The following is a 15044-nucleotide window of genomic DNA, read 5'->3' on the forward strand; positions in this document are numbered from 1 at the left end:
CTCAGAGGTGCATATTCCCACCCTTTAAATCCCATTTTTGCCAAAATTCGTATCTTTAGTCAAGCATTGGATGCATCTGCCTTGAATATCGCTAACACATGTTCTCTTTTTCTCATATGAGCATTATTTCGACGATTTTAAACTACTTCAGTAGCCCATTGGAGGAAGATCCATCAATCAACTCACTGTAGACGGTTTTTGACTGGTTTAAAAATAATGATCTTCAAAGTTTCATAACTCGGTCCCTTTTTAATTTTTTTCCTATGAACTTTTTAAATTTTAATTGGATTGTGAATATTTTACTAAATAGGGTGGTAGAGGGTATGAGTAAAAATTTAGACCGTCATTTTTTTAGCTATATTTTTATTGACTAAAGCAACATAAAATGTATTTCTTTATTCAATTTCAAGCAATTTTCCAATGCAGCTATATACTTAATTCAGAAGATTTATAACTTAGCTGTTGGGCAGCAATTAGAATGAACACTGTAATTTCAATTAACAGCAGCTCCACGCGTTGTATTTAAAGAAATAACGTTTTCTGTTTAATTCCGAATTTCGATATGCTTAAGAATATACAGATTAAGATAATTTCTGTGAAAGATTGTTCTTTGCCTCACTATGTCTTCTTCAAATGGTATTTCTCGACACAAATGATATGCCTTTGACATCTGAACATCTAAGATAAGGACCACACCCTTAAATCGTACACAATTTCGAACATTCGATTCGACATCCATCAAATATCAAAACCTATTACTTTCTTGTTTCCATGTATACGAAGGATACAAAGGGAAAGTACTGTTATCGCAAAAGAATTCGAACTCGAGATTTTGATGAATGTGCATGTTTCAGGTCTCCTTAAATAAGGAAGAAACCACTTTTAGAATTATGTCTGTCTGTCTATATTTGGAATGATGTTGATAATTTAAAGCCCAAACAAGCTTAGAGGATGATTCTTACATTAAAACTGTCTTTACATTAAAACTGTTGATTTCTTTTAATAATGGACTATGACAATTTGTCCGTTCATGTGCGTATATGAGCGATACCTCATAAACACAGTGAGCTACATGGGTAAAATTTGGTGAAAGATTTTATCATAATTATTGGTTTCTATTATATTTTAGACTAAGTTCGTCATTGCTTTGATTGGATCTCTGCTTGTCTAGACGTAACTTTATAATTCAAAAACTCAATAAATCTAAAGAAGAAAAAAAAATTAATACATACTCTTGGCATCAAGATTTCAGATTTGAATCAAATTTTTAATTCAATCAATTAACAGGAATTCGTTTTGATTTTAACTGCATATTCAAGTTTATTAACGATACAGCAAAGCTAACTACGAAATGCTTTTTTACAGGAATAATATACGAGAAATTCAAGGAAAGAACATAACCCGCTGCTTCCTTTGATTAGAATTTTGTAAATTAATATATTAGAAAAAAAATAACCAATTATCTTTGTTCATTATTTACTGTTATCTGTTTTTCCGTTGAGTTGGCACAAAATAAACAAATACGCCAGTAAACTCCGACCATTAAGGCAGGTGAATACACTAAAAAGTCGATTTTTTTTGTGAATTATGAAAAATTTTATTTAATTTTCTTAATAATTTAATAGATTTCTTTATAGAACCGTATGAATTTGGTTCCTATGTCCGTTTTTTGGGATGTATATATTTACATTTGCATACATTTTAATGCTATTTCGTGTATTTAGATATGATTTTCTCAAATTCTAATCTTTGGTAGAATTTTCTGTCGAAAAACGTCATAAATTTAAACCTAATGCTCCTTTTTGTGTTCAAAATCATATAACCATTTCACAATATGTTCCGCAATTCCTGAAGTAAGGGGTCCGCGGTGGCCTGGTGGTAAGGTCTCCGCTTCTGAACCGGAGGGTTTCAAGTTCGTGTCCCGATTCCACCAAAGAACCGTCGTATAAGGGGGTCTGTTACACGTTAAATTCACCATGACCAAACGTCCTCCCGCTGGTGTAGCGTGGTGTGGAGAGAGGGGTGCCAGCTCAGGTTCCGTCCCCGTCATCTGACCGGGGTTCAAAATGACGAGGTCCGTCCCAAAATAACCTTAGTGTTGCTTCAAACGGGACGCTAATATAACTAAACTTAAGTAATCTCTGAAGTAGAGAATAACAATCTATTCATATAGAAATATTTTATAGGAATTATATTTTATAGTTCTTCACAATATGAAAAAAATGAAAATTTCGTGTTAATAATCAATCCAATGCCAATATTTAAAGAACGAATATAAATGCAGCTTATTTTTTGGTTCCGGAAACAGATAATAAGTTTTTTAAGGTATTTGCAAAATATTTAGGCAAAATATTTGATAAATGTCTAAACTAGATTTTTTTCTTTTCAGCCAAAAAAATCGTCTTTTTTTTTCCAATTTTTGAAAAATATTGACCATTTAAGTGGTATATTTTAGTTTCATAGATATTTTCTCGCTCTTTTTTATACAAATATTCAAAAATATAACTATTTCCGATTGTTTTCCAAAAAATTCATTCTGAACGTAGTCACATACCTTTAAGAAGCTAACTTCAAAAGGAATCATATATAACAAATCATCCGTCTATTTAGAAAGAAAAAAAAATGAAGTTATCCTGGTTATACTATTTCACTAATTAATAACATAACAAATTTATTCTTGTGTTGTAAAATGAATTTCAGGGAACATTCTCCCCTCGGATTTCTTGTATATTAGACAACATAGAACCTTTTGCTCTGTTATCCGTATAAGATTCAATATTGCCCAAAAGCAACACCGGGGTGGGAAGGACTCATCAAACCCTCTAAGCGCACAGCAAAATCCGCGAGGGGGCGTGTCTGTGGACGGCAATGATAGAATATATCCTCCACGGCAATGATAGAATATATCGTTTTGAGTTTCACTATAAAATGAGCGAATGTTTTGCAAATTTTCTTTTCTTCGAGTGCAAATTTTAACACAAATATGCATTTTGGGTAACAGGATTTTAAATGAAATTCCATTTGTTTCAATCGCTTCATTTTTGAAACGTCACGCAAATGCAGACTGTCACTCAACTAATAAATATAACCCAAACTTCAATTCATGAATGCATTTTTTAATGATAATACTATGTACTGAATTCGATTAAGCTTTTTGCATTATCGATCTTCAATGTTCATATGCACATATAGTTAGACAGACAGACAGACTTCCCTTAAAAGTATCTAGACTAAAATTTGATTGAAATCTACACATTTGGTGTTGCAGCCACATATTAAATTTCATCTCATTTGTTCAAAGTGTTTTTGAATTTCGAATTTGCATACAAACAAACCGACGAACAGGGTTTCCAAAATGTCTTTTGCCGTTTCAAGGATTTCAAAAATGTGAAGATTTATCAAAATCCTTATTTCAAATTTATTTTTAGTAATTTAAATGCTCTTTCTTTGTATGCTTCGTGCACGAGAAGATGGAAAAAATGTTGTTTTTGAAAGTGTGAGGTAATCTGCAATACTGCATTGCACGGACTCCTTATTCAATTGCATCCATCTAACTGCCTGTGATTTCTAATTTCCATACTCACAGACAGACAGACATTGTTAATGATTTACGAACTTCGAGAGATATGAAATGTGAGGGGTTTAAAAAAAATTCAAGTGGACAAATAATTTATATAATTTTAATATTTTCTTTTTATACATTTTATTTCTAAGGAAATCATAAATCATTAACTTATGATAAGTAAAACCAGTGGCAGTGGTCACCTCAAAACTTTCTCGTATTCTTTCTAACCAACTTGCCATGCCGGTGGAAATCTTGCATGGCAATAATTACGAAATATTAATATTTGGCGCGAATATAGAATTTTTACTGAATCTATCACGTCATACTTGGCGAGTTATTTGGCGATTCATCTCTGTCATGCGTTAATATCTTCCAAAAGTGGAATTTGTGTTTTAGATACGTTTTTCCCCACCGATTAAAACAAATATTTGATACAAAACTGCAGTTGTAATCACAAATTTCCATACCAAATTTAAGCCAATGTGTTTCTGGGTTATCGCGTTTACATGTTTCTAAAAGAACAGACAGACAGTCAGCCCGTGATAGGATTTGGCCCAAACTTAGAAAAGTGTTTACACTATAGATGTTAAATTTGTGCATTTTATCTGTCTAGCTCTCGTCGCTATGTAAATATCGTGTTAACTTATATTCGAACAGTTAGACAGACGGACTTCCTCTGAAGAGAATTCACTCGATTGATAGAAATCTGCAAATTCGGTGTAAAGGCCTTACACCAAATTTTACTCGTCTAGCTCAAAGCTTTTTTGAGTGATCTTTGTAACAGTCAGAAAGATAGGCATTTTACTAAAGTCTAAAACATGGAGATTCGTCAAAATCTCGAGTTCAAATTATTGAAAAATACTTTCTCTGTACTTCGTCTACGAGAAAGTAAAAATTAATTTATGAAAATAGTTAAATTAACTTTAAATTCTTAAGACAATTTGGTTTTACTTTAAATATTTTTGTCAAAAAATGCTGAAAAATCTGGGACAAGAGAGAAAAGGCCGAGAAATTCTAGTGGCCTTAATATTTTTGTACGTGACCAACTGAGGACAATAACAACATTTTAATAAAATCTCGTCTGTATACTTTCTCACGTTCAAGAAATTATTTTGTAAGCACATACCTGAGATACTATTGGGAATTATTTCACAATAATGTAATTTATACCGTTACTGCGAAATGACAAAGCAATTGTTTCTTTTTTTCTGTTTATTCCCTTTTTACTTTCACGTATGCAAAACAAACTCTCAATTTTTCCTTGACTGAATTGCGAAATATTGTTTAAAGAATTTAAATGAGTTTCGAATTCCTAGTTCGAAACATCATGGCATAATTACTCTACAAATTTAATTGGACTGTATATATATTTTTTAAATATATATATATATATATATATATATATATATATATATATATATATATATATATATATATATATATATATATATATATATATATATATATATATATATATATGATTTTAATTGCAATGGTGTAAACACAAAAAAAATGCATTTAATATATTTGTAATGCAAATGAATATAAATGCATTAACTGAAAAAATAAATAACATTGTTGTAAAATAAGTTTTAAATTATTCTGAAAAATTTATAAAAATTAAAGAAAAAAATATTCTGAAAAATTTATGAAAATTAAAGAAAAAAATATTCTGAAAAATTTATGAAAATCAAAGAAAAAAATTCTGAAATAAAACAAGCATTATGAACAAAATAATGTTTTGAATTTTAAAATAGTGCAAATAAGATCTTTGTGCATCTATATGTACAAAAAAAGAAAGATTTGACGTCAAAATTTCGATTAATTTTTAAGTATATATCTGATTTAAATCTTGAAGCTCATTTCCGTATCGTTCTCATATCGAACATAACATCAAATTTTGCAATTTTAAATATAATGTTTTGCCTGTTAAGCCTTTTGGACAATTATTGAATCATAAATGTAACATATATAGTATTTAGCTTACACATTTTATCGTATTAAAAATTTCTGTCACAAAAAATAAGAGTGTCATAAACGCACACAAATTAAAATAATCATCAATTATTTTACAAAAAAGTACACCAACAAACTTGAAATTGCCTAATATCTGCAGTTTATTTAATCGCAATTATATGTCTGGGTCGCTTACTATAAATAAAAAAAAAGTTCAAAAGCATTTTCGTGTATTTATTCTTTTTTTTCCGGCATTTTGTAGCAAATCCATTGCCGTCCTAATGCTTAAGTCGGCGGTGTTTATTGCACCCAAATATAGAAAACAATGAAAATATCAAGAACCCCGTACTGGATATTTTGACATATCTCCCCGTTTTCTTCAGAGCATTTTAACTTAAATATACATTCTTTTTTAAGTTTGAATGTCCGTCTTTATATATAATAACACAAAAAAAGTACAAGCGAGCGGGTAATATTTGGCATATGGTCTTTACATCCAATTTGTATATTTCTATTAAATCTTGGACCAAATCAGTTTGCGGAAGTTTCTGCGTCTTTTCATCCAGATATCCAGATGCATTTAAAGACGATGCTTCAAGCAGGCATCTAGCAAGATATTTAATTTTGCAGGTCTTTCTTACCAATAGGGCTATTTGGGCCCCAGCCCAAGATTGTCTCTAATTCAAGGATCTATAATAATTTATTTTATAGGTTTTATTTTAATTTCTGATTATTAGAATTTTAAATTTGATTGAAAGTAAATAAATATTAAAAAAAATCTGAAAATGAAACTTACATGACTTTAAACGAAACGTGCTTGTTATCTATATTGCCGCATTGAAACAAGGCAGTCTACTCTCCATGGCCGAATGGTCATAGCACTGATCTCATAATCAAGAGATTGTGAGTTCGAATCCCGCTAGAGACAACGCTATTCACAGTTTGTGCAAATATTTAATTCCTTGATTTTATGTTTCCCTTTATTTTATGTTCCAGAAGATTTTGGACATTTCTTTAGTTTACCAGACAAGTATTCTGGACTTTTCTTACTGTCTCCAGAAAAGTATTCTGGAACTTACCCTGCTAGCATAAAAGCAGAAGATCTGTCAGTCACTGGGTTCTCAGTTCAGAGTTGAGTTAATAAATTGGTTTAGCTCTACTTCTTGTGTGTGTTATTGCGTTCCACGCTAAAGTACTTGCGTGACAATATTATCGAACCAAACTTTCACATTTATAATAAAAGTATAGATTTTTTTAAAAATTCATTAAAAACAGAAATTTACTTAGTTGGTTTAAATGTAAGCATGATTTAAAAGATTATTTTTTTATTTTAAACATGATGTAAAAATCAGTTTTGTGCTGTAATATTTTCAGAAGTTATAGCGGAAAAACGCCACATTTTTGCTTAATTTTTAATTAATTAAAATTCTAATTAAAAAAAGTGTATGGTTAGAAAAGAGCTCCGAGGTACGCACTCCCGACCTCAAAGGTATTATACATGTACTAAATTTGGTAGCTATAGGTCAAAGGGTCTGACCTGTAGATCGCCAACACACACATATTGAGCTTTATTATAAGTACAGACTTGTTAAAAAATCTAATTAAAATCTTGAAAACCGTTTTCACATTGTATACGTAATATTCAAAAAGTATTTATATGACAAATATGGTAATTTTATATACAAAAATTTCTCCTGTCGAGGAATTCGGACAATTTTTTTATCTGCAAATATGTTGTTTAGAGTATTTTGCAGATGTTGTGCCAGGCAATAAAAATGATCAAATTTAAACTCCAAAAGTATTCAAAATTAAAATTTATGAAATGCGTGAAATGTAAAGTTTAAAACTTTTTGTATGATCTAAAATCGTCTGCGATGGTTTTCCTAAAATAAACATATTCATTTTAATTCTTTGTGAAATAGAATGTCTGCAAACAGTATCAACAGTCTAACGATTCCGAATCACCTTTAGTGATGAATCAGGATTCCTCGGCAACCTGTTGCAAGAACGCATGCGTGACTCATCTCAATAATAAATCAGGCACAAATCCTGCAGACAAATGAATCAATGCAAACGATCAGAAAATAAATTCTAAAATCTTTTGCTGCTTAATTTTATTTTATTTTTATTTCATCAAAAACTTTTCGGTTATCTGAATCGGAAATCTATTTATCTCTCAAATTCTTTTCAAGCCGGAAATGTATTTTCAATCTATTTAGTTAGATGACGATGCAATTTTAAGATGTGACGAAGATGTCGATGAAATCCACATCGCCCGAAAAAGTGAGAAAGAAAAATCCAATCATCCGAAAGCTAATTAAATCCTTAATACTGTGATGTCATGAAAATACAGCCGAGTGAATTGGCTAAATTTGTCTTTTAAATTTGTTTATTTATAATATCACAGTCAGACAATACACACAACATAAAACACATAACATAAAAAAACATTCACAACATATAAACAACAGGAAATTCATACATTACAATATTTGTAAATCCATTCCCACGACCATTATCTTAATCCACAAGATAGAACACCATCACAAGGCATCAAGGCCCTTTACTTTCAACACCACCTAACACAACACAGCATCACACAGCACAACACCACGCTGACTCCTGCCGAAAAAAATCTCCGTCCGGTCAACGAACTGCGGCGTGATGTCATCACACCCCTGATCTACACCAATACAGTGCCGCCATCCACCCCCTGGAAATTCTCGATTCAAATTCTTTACAATACACTCTGAAGACTGTTGTCACAAGCAAAACAATTTTTAGGAACCAAAAAACGTGGAAAAGAGGTAATTATATTTTGTGGAAAACTTGGAAAAACCAGCTGAAATTGTCTTCCCAAAACTTTCCGGCATACTCTCTAATAAGTGTGTTATACCAGAAACCATCTTGCATGGTATTGGCGTACAATAGTTACGAAATATTAACCTTTGGTGTAAATTTAGCATTTTTACTGAATCTGTCACGCCATCCTTGGCGATTTAGCCTTGCATGAGGTTAGTAACATCCTAAAATCGAATCTATATTTTAGATGCATTTTTCCTATCCGACTGAAATCACAAATTTGACACCACACTACAATTCTAGTCACAAAATCACAATTCAAATTTGACATACATAAACCAATGCGTTGTTTGAGTTTATTTGCTTCTCAAAGTAAAAGCCGACAAACGTTCTTTGGATATGACTAAAACTTTGACAGGTGTTTACACTATAGATGTTAAACTGTGTGCATAATTTTATCCATTTAGTTCTCTCCGTTTTATAGTTATTCTGTTAACTTTAATAACTTTTTAATAACTTTTATAGTTATTCTAACAGCCAGACAGACGGACTTTCTCTGAACAGATTTCACTCAAAATTTGAAAGAAATCTACAAATGTGGTGTAAAGACCCGATACCAAATTTCATCCATCCAGCTCAAAGCACTTTTGAGTTATCTTTGGCACAGACAGTCGGACATTTTCCAAAAATGTGTTTTTCGAACTCAACGAGGTCCAAAACGTGGAGATTCGTCAAAATCCCGAGTTCGAAGTTTTCGTCGATTACGATACTTCCTCTATACTGCGTATACGAGAAAGTAAAAATTCCAAAATACATTTCTTCTAGTAACTCTGCTTCTAGCATTTTGGGAAGGTGTTAATGTCCAAAAGGAGTTTAATTAAACTTTCGGCCCCCTCTCTCAGCGCAGAAATCGCCAATAATACGTTCAGAAATATTTCAGTGCTTCAGATTGGACCTCCCCCCCAACAATAATTTATTAAATAACAAAATTTTGCTTTAAATACCTAGAACTGCAATTTTATCAATCTAATCCATTTAACTCAATTTTCAGAAGTAAGGTCTCAAGTAACATAATTTAATTTCATTATGAAAAAAAAATCTAAAATTTAAAACTTGATGTCATTATTTTTCTAGAAGTTATCAATTGTAAGATCGTTCACTAATCGTTCTGTTTTTGTTTTTGTTTTCCTTTCCATTCTTAGATATGACAAATCAAACAAGATATTATTGTGTATGTACAATACAACAATGTACAATACCCTACACGATATTGGCCATTTTCTGTGTGCTAAAAGTGTGGGAGTTTATTGCATCATTTATTATTACATTACAAATAATAGATCTTTCAAATAATAGAGTATATTACAAATAACAGACCTTCGGAATTAAAACATTTATAAACAGGTTAATTATATTTTGGGAAAAGTTTTGTAAAAGCTTCAAAAAACATACATAAAAATCGCTTTTACCATTTTGCCTTTAGAAAACTTTATTGAAATTTCCATCCAACAAGCACTTCGCTGTCTACTGACTAGGTGTTAAAAAGCGGCCTGCTAATTTGATCTTTAATACTGATTATTGTCACGACAATTTTCCATTAAAGAAATCCTAATTATCTCCAAACTGGAACTATTTTAGGTCGAGCCAAATAAGAATTATATTGCAAAGTATTGTATATTGGAACAAATATCTGGTGAATTATTGCTAAGATTTGACGAGTTTTACCTATGAATGGGAATTAATCAGTACCACAGACGATAAGGCAAATTTTTAAAAGTCAAAACAAATCTTTAGAGTGTTGCTTTCAAAATATCAGTTTGGCAATACATGGATACTCATATGGCCGACCTTTAGGTAATAAGACCAATTGTTCCTGTTTTGCCCTGAATCAGAATGCTATCGACTTTCAGTGGCATAATTTATGTGCTCTTGTCGAAGCACAAGGCCTGGTAGGCATTAACCAAAGGTTGAAAAACTCTCTCTCTCTCTCATGCAAACAGAATATATTGCAATCTTCGAAATTTTGATTTTATCATCCCGTTTTGACATACTTAAGTTTGAAATTATGCCAATCGGAGAGACTATGCATGCCATAACTCAAAAGTGCAATTAACGATGAGATTCGATCTGCGGTCACAACACTAAAGTCGAAGATCTATGTCAAATCTTGGAGAATCCATGAAAATCAAGTCCGTTTGTCTATCTATCCATCTGTGTGCATGTAAACGCGATTACTAAAAAAAAAGTGAAGGATTAAATGTATAAAATATAGCTCATAATTATGCCATTAACATTACATATCTGTAGCAAATTTTGGGTCAAGGTTTGATTGTATATTTATTGGTGGATATATAAACACTCTAAATTACAACTCATATTTTCGTCTTTAGTCTGCAAGTAGAAATGGGATAACATAAACAAGTTCATTAAAGCCATATGTTTTCACCTCTCACATGTTATTGCTTATTTTTAGTTGAATTTTTGAAGACAACCAGCTTTCAAAGAGTCGCCTAAATCCTGGCCTCTCATCTTGAAGCCTTCCTTGCCTCTCGTCTCCTGCAATCATTTGTTTTATTATTACAATTTACCATGATATTTGTAATTTAAAAATCGCTTCTAAAAAAACTAAATTCATAATATATATATATATATATATATATATATATATATATATATATATATATATATATATATATATATATATATATATATATATATATATATATATATATATATATATATATATATTGTTTATTAAATTGGGAAAAAAAGGAAGAACCCACAAAATGCGCACTGAATAAGCATTCCTTCAACACTTTATCTGGTTCTCAGACTGCACTTTATTTCACATTTTTTAGATGATTTAATTTACATTTCACAGCTGTATGACCTAAGATTTCAAGAAGTTCCTTGCTAAATTTGCTTTACAAAATATCAAGGATGGATATTTTATAATGGAAGAAATAAAAGGAAATTTATTTTCTAGTGACGATAAAAACTATTTTTCTGTCTGATAAATGTGAAACCAGAATTTTTTTTTTAAAAAAAAGACGAGTTTATGAGATAGATTTTCGGTATGATGAGTTGATCAAATGATTAGAACAATCACGAAAGAGAAAAATAACTGTCATTACTTGAGAATAGGATCTATTACTGATTACACTGAAATGAGATACAATTTTTACTCAATTTATAATATTCCAAAATGAACAAGGTTGCCTGACGAAGGTGAAAAGCGTGGAAATAAAGAACAAATCCTTCCAGTCTTTTCAAGAGGTATTAAATAGGCTTGAAACATTCGATTCCATGTACATTGCCACAAGAAAAAGAACTTTTAAAGATATGAATGTAGTTCAGATAGAAGGAAATGAAATCAAAACTGACGGAATTTCAGCTGAAATCAATAGACACTGACCAAAACTGATAGTTTCAACTGAAATGGAGAGAGCAAAATCAAAATTGAAACTGATCAGACAAAAACAAAACTAAAATAATTTAAAATGAAGCTGACTGATCGAATTTTAATTGAAACTGTCAGAACCAAATCAAAGCTGACAGAATAATAACTGACAGAAATTAAGATTATTTAAAATTGATAGAATCTTAACTGAAACTGATAGAACCATATTAAAATCGGCAAAATTTTAATCAAACTACTTTGAACTAATTGAAATGTGATAATTCTCTAAACAACATAATTCAAAAATATAAATCAAGGCTTTTTATAAGAAATACAGTCATTTTAATTCAAGTTTCGCAACCAATGGGCTTGCAACGTTTCTATGAAAGAAAATTATTTTATTCTTTTATTTTCAGTTATAAAAATGTAAACACGAATGCTCGGTTTCACAAAACGAGTTTAATGTAATAAATTTGTTGTTAAGATAATAAATTTTTAAAATGTAAAAATTTTATCCGCATTAACTTATACAAAGCAACAATAATAAAACATTCTATAACAATTATGAACGATTCAAAAATGTACTTATTTAATGCTATTAAAATGCAAAAAAATTAATTGAATGTCTGATACTAAATATAAGAATTCTGATTTGAAGGAAGTTATCAGCTGTCGTTATGGAAGATAAACTTATTCTAGAAAGATATGCATTTCACATCTCTCTCGAGAAAATTATTGATTCAAAACTCGAGTCGAAACTGTGACGTTTCTGTTATAAAGCAGCTTTCACGTGAGGTCAACCATTGCGCAATAAAAGACCACGCCTAATTCAGGAAGATCACGTGACTGCAAAGGGGCAATGGAGAATAGTTGCCCGGATGAGGCAACCATTTGCCCATAAGGGTTCACGCGATGTTCCCGAAGTAGGCGTGGCCTTCTATTGCACGCAGTAGTTGGCTTCATGTGAACGCTACTTAAAGTAAAGACACGCACTTTCATTAAGACAAAATAAATGTCAAGATGAACTTTCGTAGGTCTAAAAGTTAATTTAAATTAATTATAAAGTAGGTAGGGTTTTACTGCGTTATTTGTATACGAAGCTGTGTTTTCGGCAATTTTTCCCATAATTATTTCGCAAATCAGAAAAGAAAATGAGGGTAGCTAAATCAAATTTAATTCTACGATTTCAGAAGATGTAGAGTTATTTACAAGTTTATACATTTCATTGATTATTATCTCTGTATATAAAAATAAATGCATGTTTTTGCATTTTTTTGTACAGATCTGCAAGTTTCGTCCAATTTATGCATGCTTTTTGCAGTACATGCATTCTTTAAAAGGACGATCTCTGCCAGTTTTTGAAAATTAAAAATTAATTAAAATATTATTTAATTTAAAACAAAAACAGAATTTTAGTGTTTTCTTTCTATATTTTTCAAAATATACAGGGTTAGCAAGAAAAAAGTTTCTCACTTCAGAGGGCTCTAAAATGCGCCCTATTGTTCTAAATAAGATAAAATTTGAACTACAGATTATTCAGATGATGCGCATTACATTTATTAAATTTAAAAAAATAGTACAAAAATGCACCAAAAGATGGCGCTGTAACACAAATGGCATTTATTTGCATATATTGAAAATGTGAAACGTAATTTCGTTACAGCGCATGTCTTTCACCATTTTTCTTTGGATAAAAAGAAGGTGGATTTTGCATGAACATTATTTTCTTCTCTGTTCGTCATGCCTACGTTGCAAGAAAAGAAAATGAAGTTGAATATTGTTGAAAATGAAGGAGGATATATTGAGCAATTTTAATTTTATTTTATTTAACAATTATAAACCATATTAAATGTTTTATGTGTATTACAATGCCACCTAATGGTGAATTTTTGTACTAATTTTTTATTTAATAAATGTAAAGCGCATCATCTCAATAATTTATAGTTCAAATTTTATCTCATTTGGATCAATAGAACGGATTTTAGAGCCCTCTGAAGTGGGTAACTTATTTCTTACTAACCCTATATTATCACAAAATCATTTTTTTTTTTTTTTTTACTATTTTATCCTTTGAAACATTATCGTTTTAATGCTACCACTTTCATTTCCATACAATTTTGTTCTCTGATATAATTTTTAACACGGTTTTTATTTTTATGAGGAGATTCAAACTAAATTCATTGCTCCAAAAAGCTATTAGATAGCGTGCTTTTTTTTATTTTTGAAATTAAGATTAAGAAAATAATAACAAATTTTATGGACATTAAATTTGAAGTAGGATTTTAACTTCCATTCATAGAGGGAGATCGATAAAGTCCTCTGAAACCCTTTAAATTCAAAACGTTATATTCTGTAGTGAGAAAAGTAAAGTTATTGTATAATTATCGTTTGCCCTTTATTTTTCGAGAGATTGGACCTTCGGGTGCTGTAACCCTTATAGTCAATGGGGCACGTTCTGAATCTCTCTCACGTTACTAGCTCACGTTACAACACTGCAACAGCGTGCGTGTGTGGATTGTACAATTTTTATGCAAGATGTCGTCCCCTCGCATATTGCAATACCAGTGAAGTAGCTGTTGAATTTGTGTTTTGGAAATGGAGAATTATCAGCCATCATTTTCCAACATCTTGGCTGCCAAGATCACCTGATCAGAATTCTTGCGCATTCTGATTAAGAAGTTGCTTAAAAGATGCTGTATACGGTGGTCCGATTGCTAACTTATGTGAATTAGAAACAAGCATCAAGAAACACATTCACAATGTTATCACTGAAACATCCTGATTTATTGTGGAACAAACTATTTTGCGCTTTCTACTAGTAGGAGAAATTGGTGGACAGCATATTGAATATTTCTTAAGCATATTATCACCGAATTCCTATTCTTGATGGTTTCCGTTTTTGCTTTTCCTATGATTTTATTCCCAGGGACAGTCAAAAACCGATTTTATTTTTGTTTTCCCTTCTGTCTTTGGACAATTAAAATCCAACTTCATTTTTGCTCTTTTTCTGCTGTTCTTGGCCTAGGGACAATTAAGAACCAATTTTTCCTTACGTCTTTTTACAAACAATTTATCTATCAGCGCCATCTATCTTTCAGCTTTTCAATTATTTTTTTCTCTTTCTAAGAACAAATTTCCATTGCTTCACCTGTACACAAATGAAATATATGAAAAAAATGTTATCTTAAGGAGTTAATATTATAAAAGTGTTATCTTAAGGAGCAAGTGTTAAACAGTATCAAATTTTAAAATTTTTTTATGAAGCAATGGATGCTTTTATAATTTTTTATTTCAATTCATCATTTATCTCTGAAAATCTTT

Source organism: Argiope bruennichi, chromosome 6, assembly GCF_947563725.1.
Source record: "Argiope bruennichi chromosome 6, qqArgBrue1.1, whole genome shotgun sequence".
NCBI lineage: Eukaryota > Metazoa > Arthropoda > Arachnida > Araneae > Araneidae > Argiope > Argiope bruennichi.